The 11,574-nt window shown below is 42.2% G+C and overlaps 1 non-coding gene across 1 annotated transcript; it reads right to left on the minus strand.

Moving 5' to 3' along the window:
* Positions 1-10,996: 10,996 nt before the first annotated feature.
* Positions 10,997-11,103, minus strand: LOC145044416 (small nucleolar RNA R71). Its single transcript, XR_013681369.1, has one exon. It is a non-coding gene; the product is annotated as a small nucleolar RNA R71 (small nucleolar RNA).
* Positions 11,104-11,574: the final 471 nt, after the last annotated feature.

Below are 11,574 nucleotides of genomic sequence, written 5' to 3' on the forward strand. Positions count from 1 at the left end.
TATATATATATATATATATATATATATATATATATATATCACAATATTTATACCATAAACTAGAATATACCGTAATTTGTACAAACAATAATTTATCCTTAACATCAAGATGAAAATCTTGTATTTATTTGTGGAATAAACTAATATTGCCATATTTATGCATGTTTTTAGGCAATATTTACTTATATTTTTATACATATTTTGGTTATTTGCATTGAGTATGTAACGACCCAAAAATCATGACTAAAAATTTCTTTTAAAAACATTACTAAAACCATATTTATAAAAACCGCATCATAAGTCATAACATAATTTCCGAGTATTACTCTAAAACCTAATCTTATTATCAGAGTAAACATTCCCAGGCTAACTGATTATGGTGTGTGCACTGCAACCTCTTCGAGCTCCTCCTTTGAAAACCGAGTACCTGAAACCAAAAACTGAAACCGTAAGCACGAAGCTTAGTGAGCTCCCCCAAACTACCACATACCATACAATAACATATAAAGCACATTTTGGGCCTTGCCCACTGCATCGGACCGAGGTCTGGACTAACTGGGGCCTTGCCCCCTGCATCGGAACAAAATCCGGAAACTGACTGGGACCTTGTCCCCTGCATCGGACTGAAATCCGGACTAACTGGGGCCTTGCCCCTGCATCGGACCGAAGTCCGGACTAACTGCATCGGACTAAAGCCCGGAACTAACTGAACATAGCATAACATAAACATATCAACTAGCATGAACACACATATACTGCATAGTCGTAGCCCGGAACACATAACACATAAATACTGTCTGAGCCACGAAGGCATCAAACATACTAACTACTGCATAGGACCGAAGTCTGGAAACTACAGCTAGCTAAATGGGTCGACATTATGGCCTTAGACCCGTTCCTACTGGAAGGAAAACTCACCTGAACTGCTGAGCTCTGCTGATAACCCTCTGGCTGCTAACCGGCAACCTTCTGAGCCGTTGCTCCTCTAGCTCTCTGAGCTACCAATATCAAAATGATACTTAGTCTGACAGTCCTCCAAAAGTTAACTAAGTCAACTCTGGTCAAAGTCAAAGTAATGGTCACAGTCAACCTTCCAGGTTGACCCTACTCGCCGAGTCAGCCTATTGACTCGCCGAGTTCATAAGCTTAGAAACCCTTTTCATTCGCGACTTGACTCGCCGAGTCTACTGATTTCCGAGTTCTGTCCTATCCAACACACTGAGTCTTCACCCAACTCATTGATTCAAGTCTTAACTAGAAGGGTTTGGGGTTTCACGACTTGACTCGCCGAGTCCCAGAACAGACTCGCCGAGTTGCAAGCAATCTTCAACAGACTCGACGAGTTGTTCATCCAACTCGTCGTGTCTCTCCTAATCTTCATGCTACTCGTCGAGTCTATTCAGTCCTTCATGCATTCAGAGGCTTTTCTAGTCATGTAGTGACTCCAAACTGTAGATCCACTCTTCCAAAGCCTATTCCCCACATAAAGTTGCACCCTTTATGTGTAGCTAAGGAGATCTAGGCTCAAAACATTCTAGGGCTAGGTTTGAGACAGAAGGGCTTCACCAACTACTCAATAACTGATGCTTTACGACATTTAGGACCTTCCCAACACTAGATCTAAAGTGGCAACTTTATATCCAAGCCCCAAACCCGAAATAGGTCTCAAACAACCATAAAACCCCCTAAATCTCATGACAAAAATAGACCTAGATGCAAAGGAGGGAAGATAACAATTTATTACCTCCAAGATGAGCACAAAATGAAATAGTTCTCGGATCTACACCTCTCCTTTGAAGCAACCCTCTTGATCTTCAAGTTCCTTTCAAAGATTCCCTCCTCCAACGCTATCTTCTCTCAAATGATGGAAGCTCACACGAAATCCAGGATTTATAGGCTCTCTAGGATGATATAGAGGCTAAGGAAGGGACATAACATCCCATATATAGGGTAAAACCCCCTGGATTAGGGTTTCTCTCTTCAGACCGGACTCGCCGAGTCCATTCTCCGACTCGCCGAGTCGGTCACTTACTCCTCGATCCGGATCCCGCTCGGACTCGTCGAGTTCCTCCCTGGACTCGACGAGTTGGCCCCTTTGACTTAGGGTTTTCTTTCCTTTCTTGGACTTTCTGATTTTGGGTGTTACAACTCTCCCCACTTAAACTAAACTTCGCCCTCGAAGTTTCTCTACGGCTAAACACCCTTCAAACTGCTGTCAACACCCTGCTTAGTTGACCTATCATCCGCTGACCACCTTTGCTGGCCTTTCGCCTGGCCATTCTGACTAACATTAATCCTTGTGGATAATAATCTCGAGTTAACCCTGACCCTGAACATTCTAGGAGAACCACTTACTCGACTGACAAACCTTCTGATACTCCTCAAGTACTTATGTTGAACACCCTAGAGGTTCACCCCTTTCTTTCCTGACGTAATTTTCGGCCTTTCCACGACAACGCGCCATAACCACTACTTCTCTGTCACTGTGAAGGACCCATCCTTCACCGAATCCACTACTCCCGCTACTCCCAGTACGGGTCATTACCGCTAGTATCCACTGGACACTTCTTGCTACTATAACTTAGTATTGAGCACCCATCAATCAACTAGTCGGATTCTACCATAGTCTGCTTTCCATTACTGCTACTGACTAAAAATCTCTGTTGTTCCTTATCCGCCTTCCGGATGAACCGAGACCACCCAGGTCCCTACTGATGTTTCCATATCTGGGTTACCGGACTCCTACCGGTTACTACACCCCATCGCAATCTCCTAGTTGCTTTCAGCGAATTCTGAAGATACCTCGACTATCTATAACTGTTATACCTACTCTACCACTCATACTGAATCAATGTTGCTGGAACCAGCCTGCTTATCTCTCATCTGACTACTCAACTTCCAATAACTCGAGCCTTCCATCCTGAAAGAAGGCTACCTGCCTAATTATCCTTGCAGATCACTTATACTTGGCAAAAGACTCAACAGATCCTCCTGAGAGGGACTTGACATTTGAAATCGACCAACTATACCATCAACACTTGCATTCCAATAGAAATACTAATATTGGCCATCACACTGCAACTAACCGAAACACTGAACTGCCTGAAACGCTGAACTGACTGAAACATTGAACTGAATGAAACGCTAAACTACCTGAAACACTGAACTGCTATATGGCTGCTTCCCAAAATATCTCAAGACCTTCCTGGTCTCTAATCAGTTGTTGGTTATCTGCAACCCCGAGTTCCAACTCAACTGTGGAGTCCAAGGACTCCTCACTTAGTCGCTCTCACGACTGCTGAACGAAATCTTTCTCTGGAACTAGTTTCCACTAGTTATCCTAAAACTATGGCTCCAACAACCTCCCGATCCAACCAACCAGTTCCATGTTGAATCCTGACATCATCAAATCCAAGACTAAAATGATGGCTCCCAGATTAACGGTAGCCCATAACATACACGAACCCAATCGGTCCATTGCTTCCCTGATCTCATTACTTTGGTGACGATCCACTGACAAATCGCTGACTTAACCATAGCTGAACCGTTTGGAAAATCCAAAATCCAACTCGTGGATTCCCATATCCTCACTGATGCACCAGAACTGGTGGGTACTACTGCTTCCCCTGCGTCTAAACAACGCGCTCATGCTGACTACTAACCTGACGAATGATCTGGCTACATCCACAAACTTACAACTCCCTAATACTATCTGGCTGCTAGTGAATGCTATGGCTACCCCCCGCAGACTTACAACACTCTATTACTATCTGACTGCTAGTGAATGCTACGGCTACCCCCGCAGACTTACAACACTCTACTACTATCTGACTGCTAGTGAATGCTAAGGCTACCACCGCAGACTTACAACACTCTAGTACTATCTGACTGCTAGTGAATGCTACGGCTACCCCCGCAGATTTACAACACTCTACTACTATCTGACTGCTAGTGAATGCTATGGCTACCCCTATAGACTTACAACACTCTACTACTATCTGACTGCTGCTGAAAAATGTTTGACTTTCCTGCCGCTCTACCATGCTCTGCATGCTGTCTCTGCTACTGATTACTAACACGGAAGCATCTCTTGCTAACTGTTCTCAAGATCCCCATTCCGACTCACTGGAGCCCTACAGGTAGTCCTCCAACCTGGATTCCCAACCAGCTACTACCCATCTCGAATACATGAACTAAATGTTGGGAAGTTCCTCAAACTCCCAATCTTGAACTCCTCAATCCATCAATCGCTGCTACTATCTTTTCTTATCAGAGGTCGCGTACTCATTCTGGATCTGCGTACTCTTACCCTTGAATACTCGGAGGGTTCTCCCCCATTTAAATCTGGCTAACTCCTTACTACTCATTGGTCAAAAGGATTCCTAAACCTTCCTTCGATGAAAAGGGTAATCCGCTACCCGTCCACGTTTACCTCTGTTGGCGCTCCCACTAACCCTTACTAGATCCGAACCATTCCTATTAACTAACCGAGCAATCTTCAGTCCTTCATTGTATTTGTTTAGTGACTGCATCCTGAGAACTTGCGTTCAGGGTAAACATATCCAACTCACTTCCTTGCTATCCGCTAGCTACTTTACTAGAAGCTTTAAATCGTCACTACTGAGGATATAACTGATCAATACCTGAATGACATCTTCCGAAAGTAGTGAGGCACTACTGAATCTTACACATACATGCTAGAGTCACTGCATCTGAAGTAACATGATCTAGAGGGGATGACCTCCAATTCACCATTCTAATTCCAAGGTATGCAAATGGCATATAACTTAACCATAGGCAAGTAATATGATACCCCAACACATATGCTTATTGATATCAATGCAACAACATAACAATAATATCAAGAATAATAATTGATAGGAAGGTAAAAGATACGTACCCCCATCATTCAGTGTTGCTCGAATCCTTGCTGAAATCAACCGGAATACTCGGCTCCGAGCCGTTGGCGCCCTTGCCTGACCCCGGGTGTCCGCTGGTGGTTCTCGAAGTCCCAGGGGCAGGAGCTGGCACCTGCCCTGTTGTATACAAACTCGGACAGTGGGCCTTCTTGTGGCCCCTCTGACTACAAAAGAAACATATCGGTTCAAGCCCCTGAGCGATGGTAACCTGCCCTGATGTATACAAACTCGGACAGTGAGCCTTCTTGTGGCCCCTCTGACTACAACAGAAACATATCGGTTCAAGCCCCTGAGCGATAGTAACAATACAATCTCTGCTAAAATGGCCAATCCGGCCGGACTTGAAACATCCATCATCGCCACCACTTCTACGCCTGTACGCACCCTCGTGCGTCCTACCACACTTCCCGCATCGACTGCGGCTCTAATAGTCCCTCGATCTCGAATACGACCCCTTGGACCTCTTGCCCGAACCTGTGGCTACCTGAGTCTCATCCGTTTTCCTCTTCCTTTCCGACTCCCTGCCCGACTCTCGCTCACGCGTTACCTCGTCAACCCCATCCATCGTCCGTCGTCCGATCCCGGAGCTTCGCGGTCAACCTACCAGTGACCCGTCCAATGATGTTGGGTAACTCCTCGCGAATGACTAGCAAAACCTCATTAACTACCCAATCATGCAAGGGTCTCTCCTAGATACAGGGTGCCCCACTCAACCCTGACCCCTGATGGCAAAAGCCAGAAATAGAATCCCCCTTTCGGATGGATCCCCAAAATCCATAAGAATTAGGCTCTAGACGATCCCCAAACTGTCCTAAAACTATCCCGACCCTAAAGGCCCGAAGATGACTGTCCATGAGCTCCATGATGGCCTCTCTAACCGAACCAAAAATCATTGGAGTCTGATCAATGATGTTGCGCATAATCTCTGCGGAAATGAAATCCCTCATCTGATCATCAAGCTGCCCAGCTCTAGAACCTGAGCTAGATCCCTCCCTAGCGCCTGAACTGCCAACTGATATCTCACACAACATCACCATGCTGAAAACATAACACATTACTAATCAATACACACTGCTGCGGAGGGACCTCTCACACCCTCTACTAGCTCCCTGGTTTTGCCTCTGCCCCTCTTGAACCGAGTACGGATCCTCTGCTTTCAGTAATACGGGCCCATACTACCTTCCACATCTATCCGTACTCTCCCTAAGAGTTACCTCAACTCCACCAAGTCCCTTTTATCTACTACTAATCTTTGCTACTCTCATCCTAGGCTTGCCCTAGGGAACCTCTGACTCTACCCAATAGTTCTCAGCTGCTGAAGGCCTCCTCGTAACGCCAATTAGCCACCACTTGAATACCATCACATGTGATGAGGCTCAAATAATCCTTCGAGTAAAAGACTCGTCCCCACAACAGTTAGACTCAGATGAGAGCTGCGCAATAGGGCCAAATCCAACACTCTAAGATTATTCAACCCTGATCACATGTGATGTGATGTATTCACCTAATGGCTAACTCCCATCACTCAGAGTCCCACTAAGCACAGAGCAAGTAGCATTCGGATAAAGGAAACATACTAATGCAAACTACTCTCATAATCAAGAAACTATACCAGCATACAATGTTGAACTTATACTATCAGGCATAACCTAAACAGGTAATCCTACTGATGTCTACTCAATACTAGCATGCAATTCTCATAAGACTGAAACACATAAGCAGGTACATAAGGCATCCTACTAGATCCTTAGTCCTATACTAGCTTGCTGTTCTACTGAAAATGAAATTGAAACTGAAAGTGGAACTAAAACTGAAACTGAAACTGATAATCATAACTTGTATGGGTAATTTGGGAGTACTTAAATGAGCTCGGCTGGTTACATGCACCACACCCTTTTTCTCTTTTCAAAGTTCTTTTCTTTTTGAAAAATTCTTTTCGCTTTTTCTAAAACTCTTTTCTTTTCTCAAAATTCTTTTCAAAAATGTCTTTCTTTTGAAAACCTTTTTAACGTTTCCCTAGTTTGAGTTCAGACACACCCGAAGTGTATCCGAATCCCTCAAACCAAGGCTTTGATACCAACTTGTAACGACCCAAAAATCACGACTAAAAATTTCTTTTAAAAACATTACTAAAACCATAATTATAAAAACCGCATCATAATTCATAACATAATTTCCGAGTATTACTCCAAAACCTAATCTTATTATCAGAGTAAACATTCCCAGGCTATATGACTATGGTGTGTGCACTGCAACCTCTCCGAGCTCCTCCTTTGAAAACCGAGTACCTGAAACCAAAATCTGAAACCGTATGCACGAAGCTTAGTGAGCTCCCCCAAACTACCACATACCATACAATAACATATAAAGCACATACTGGGCCTTGCCTACGGCATCAGACCGAGGTCTGAACGAAGTCCGGAAACTGATTGGGACCTTGTCCCCTGCATCAGACCGAAGTCCGGACTAACTGGGGCCTTGCCCCCCTGCATCAGACCGAAGTCCGGACTAACTGCGTCGGACCAAAGTCCGGAACTAACCAAACATAGCATAACATAAACATATCAACTAGCATGAACACACATATACTGCATATTGTATCAGGCCGTAGCCCAGAACACATAACACATAGATCCTGTTTGAGCCACGAAGGCATCAAACATACTAATTACTGCATCGAACCGAAGTTCGGAAACTACTGCTAGCTAAATGGGTCGTCATTGTGGCCTTAGACCTGTTCCTACTGGAAGGAAAACTCACCTGAACTGTTGAGCTCTGCTGATAACCCTCTGGCTACTAACCGACAACCTTCTGAGCCACTGCTCCTCTAGCTCTCTAAGCTACCAATATCAAAATGATACTTAGTCTGACAGTCCTCCAAAAGTCAACTAAGTCAACTCTGGTTAATGTCAAAGTCCTGGTCACATTCAACTTTCCAGGTTGACCCTACTCGCTGAGTCGGCCTACTGACTCGCCGAGGCTACTGATTTCCGAGTTCTGTCTTGTCCAACTCACTGAGTCTTCACCCAACTCACTGATCCGAGTAATAACTAGAAGGGTTTGGGGTTTCACGACTTGACTTGCCGAGTCCCAGAACATACTCGCCGAGTTCCAAGCAATCTTCAACAAACTCGACGAGTTGTTCATCCAACTCTTGGTGTCTCTCCTAATCTTCATGCTACTCGCTGAGTCCACTCGAAGGACTCACCGAGTCTATTCAGTCCTTCATACATTCAGAGTCTTTTCGAGTCATGTAGTGACTCCAAACTGTAGATCTACTCTTCCAAAGCCTATTCCCCATGTAAAGTTGCAACCTTTACGTGTAGCTAAGGAGATCTAGGCTCAAAACATTCTAGGGCTAGGTTTGAGATAGAAGGGCTTCACTAACTACTCAATAACTGATGCTTTACGACATTTAGGACATTCCCAACACTAGATCTGAAGTGGCAACCTCATATCCAAGCCCCAAACCTGAAATAGTTCTCAAACAACTATAAAACTCCCCAAATCTTATGACAAAAATAGACCTAGATGCAAAGGAGAGAAGATAACAACTTATTACCTCCAAGATGAGCACAAAATGAAATAGTTCTCGGATCTACACCTCTCCTTCGAAGCAACCCTCTTGATCTTCAAGTTCCTTTCAAAGATTCCCTCCTCCAAAGCTATCTTCTCTCAAGTGATGGAAGCTCACACGAAATCCAGGATTTACAGGCTCTCTAGGATGATATAGAGGCTGAGGAAGGGACTTAACATCCCGTATATAGGGTACAACCCTTGGGATTAGGATTTCTCTCTTCAGACCGGACTCGACGAGTCCATTCTCCGACTCGCCGATTCGGTCACTTACTCCTCGATCCGGATCCCGCTTGGACTTGTCGAGTTCCTCCCTGGACTCGACAAGTTGGCCCCTTTGACTTAGATTTTTCTTTCCTTTCTTAGACTTTCTGATTTTTGGTGTTACAGAATAATGATACTTATAAGTTTAAAGTATACTTTGCAGACAAATAAAAGTATTCTTGAGGAAAAGGGACTAAAAACGACAAAGTTTGGAACTTTCGAGGCTTGGAGAAAAAAAAAAGAAGAAGAAACCTATGTAATAAGCTAAACTCACGGCGTTAGGATTTCTTACTCATGACGTTGGTTAGATTATTCTAGAAGATTAGCATCGCGTCGAGGAATCCTTGTCAAACATGGATACTTACGAATTCACATCATGAGACATACTTGCTCACGACATGAGTACGGTTAATTCAGAAAACTATATATATCCTTGAGTATTACATTTTAAGGGCTTTTGGCTGACTTAAAAAGTTTACGGAGACAAAAATTACAGAGTTCAAAGGCCTGGAAGTTGGTTTACGTACCAAGGAAGAAGGAGAAGTTTATAATTAGCTTAATAGTTTGGTACATTTGAATATGTCTTTGATTATGATTTGTGTTAGTTTGTTTGTTAGCATGTTCAGCTAAATCTAGCTTTTTCTGCTAGCTAGATGAAGCTGAAACTCATTGTTTTAATACTTTAGCTTTGATTTACTTGTTGGTTATGACTTGTGTTTGATTTATTGAACCTAGCATGTGTGATTTAATATTTGATTGCTTTAAATTCTTGTTGTGTGTAGTTAGTGAATATGAATCTGCATGAATTTGAATACCTAAAAATTCAGTGAACACTAGATTATTAGAGCTAAGATCAAACCAATCGTATATAAGTAATTGAACTATTGAATTAAGCTGTGGTAGAGAGCGCATATTATGACCGTAAGTGTGTTTTGCAAATCAATCTTACATGGCTCCAACATTAACTATCATAGCTAATTTATAAACCTTTGTGGGAAAGTAGATTCGAGCTAACAGAAGTGCTTTGTTTATTAATTGAATTTATGTTAAAGAATTAAGTTCTTCTAAACTTGCTAAATTAGATAAAACCCCTTTCTTGATTAGAAATTAGGTTAATTTAATAGTAAGTAGATTAATTAGTCAAAATCGTTCCCTGTGATTGACACCCGACTTACTCAAACTATTTTATAATTTGACTAGGTACACTGCCTAGGTGCATTTTAGTTAGTTAAGTAAATAGGTTATAAATTTAAAATTAGGTATAGCTAATTGCACGCATTAAGTTTTTGGCGCCGTTTCCGGGAAAACGATGTATTTAATTGTTGATTTATTTTCTTTAAATTAATCGATCCTTTTTGTGGGGTAAAACCTGCAAAAAGTTATTTTACAATTTAGTTTATTTTCTCCCAGTATTGAATTCACGACGTGAACTTTATTGGCTCACGATGTGAATCCAGTAATTTCTAGTTTTCTTTGTTTTTCTATTTTAGTTCACTTTTACTTTTTTATTTTTGTTTATTTTGAAGAAGTTCATCACTAGAGGCTCTAACACACCTTTGGTGCCACCACTTAAAGATCCAGAGTCAGCCCTTCACAAGAAGACAGATAAGAACGCAGGAGTGAGCCAAACACCAAAAAATTCATCTTTCAAAGACCTCAAATCAATATTTGGAAATAAGTCAGGAAAGAAAGTGGGAGAATCTAGTACGTTATTAAAGGACTAAATCAAGATAGAAAGCTTTGAGCAAGATAGAAAGCTTTGAGCAAGATCCAAACCCAAAGGAGTCCGAGTACAAATCTGAGCCTGAATTTGCATTACATAGAAGTGAATCCAAAGACGAGTCTGATAACGAGATGGAGGATATTTGGGATATGTCCATGGGAGCTTACAAAAAGCGAATTAGAGATGATGTTGGTTCCGGCCTATTACAACCTGCAATTCCTGCAACTGCCCCATTCGAACTGAAAGGACACATCATTGTTGCACTTACGAATGTACCATTTTTTGGAAAGGATCATGAGGATGCTTACAAGCATTTGGATAAAGTAAATGACATAGCAAATTATTTCAATATCCCAAATGTTCCTAGAGAGACAGTATTGCTAAGGATGCTACCAATCACTTTTAAGGGAGCTGCTAAAGACTGGCTAAAGGCACTACCACCTGGTGCAATCACTACTTGGGCTCGAATGAGCGAATAGTTTTTAGACCATTTTGCCCTCCTTCCAAGATAGCTAAACTCAAAAAGGCAATAACAAATTTTGAGCAAAATCCGGGTGAGTCACTTTATGAGGCATGGGAGCGCTATAAAGGATTGTTGAGAAATTGTCCTCAAAATGACCTCAATATACAACAAGAAGTGTTAATATTTTATGATGGTGTTATTGTCATGATAAGGAAACTCCTTTATTCTCAAGGACCACTTACTAAAAAAATTTGGGGGGATTCAAAGAGTTAATTGAAGAATTTGCAAAGCATTCTTGTGAGTACCACAATCCAAGAAATGAGTGAGTTAAAGGAAGCAGGGGTGGAAATTCTATAGACATGGCTGTTGTAATGGTCATGCTTGATACAATGGACAGGAAAATGACAAAAATGGACCATACAATGCATGTTATTAGAGTTGGATGTGAAAGGTGTAACGGTCCACACTTGACTAAGGATTGCAACTTAGATGATAATGAGTATAAAAAAAGCTCAAGGTTGTTATTTTAGTAGGGATAAATATGATGAAGATTTGAGAAAACCAAAGAAGGAGTGGCTACCATATGGCAAATACAAGAAGCAAAAAGACAACAAATATAAGCAGACAGG

Source organism: Lactuca saligna, chromosome 4 (assembly GCF_052625555.1).
Source record: "Lactuca saligna cultivar CGN05327 chromosome 4, ASM5262555v1, whole genome shotgun sequence".
In the NCBI taxonomy this organism is placed as follows: Eukaryota; Viridiplantae; Streptophyta; class Magnoliopsida; order Asterales; family Asteraceae; genus Lactuca; species Lactuca saligna.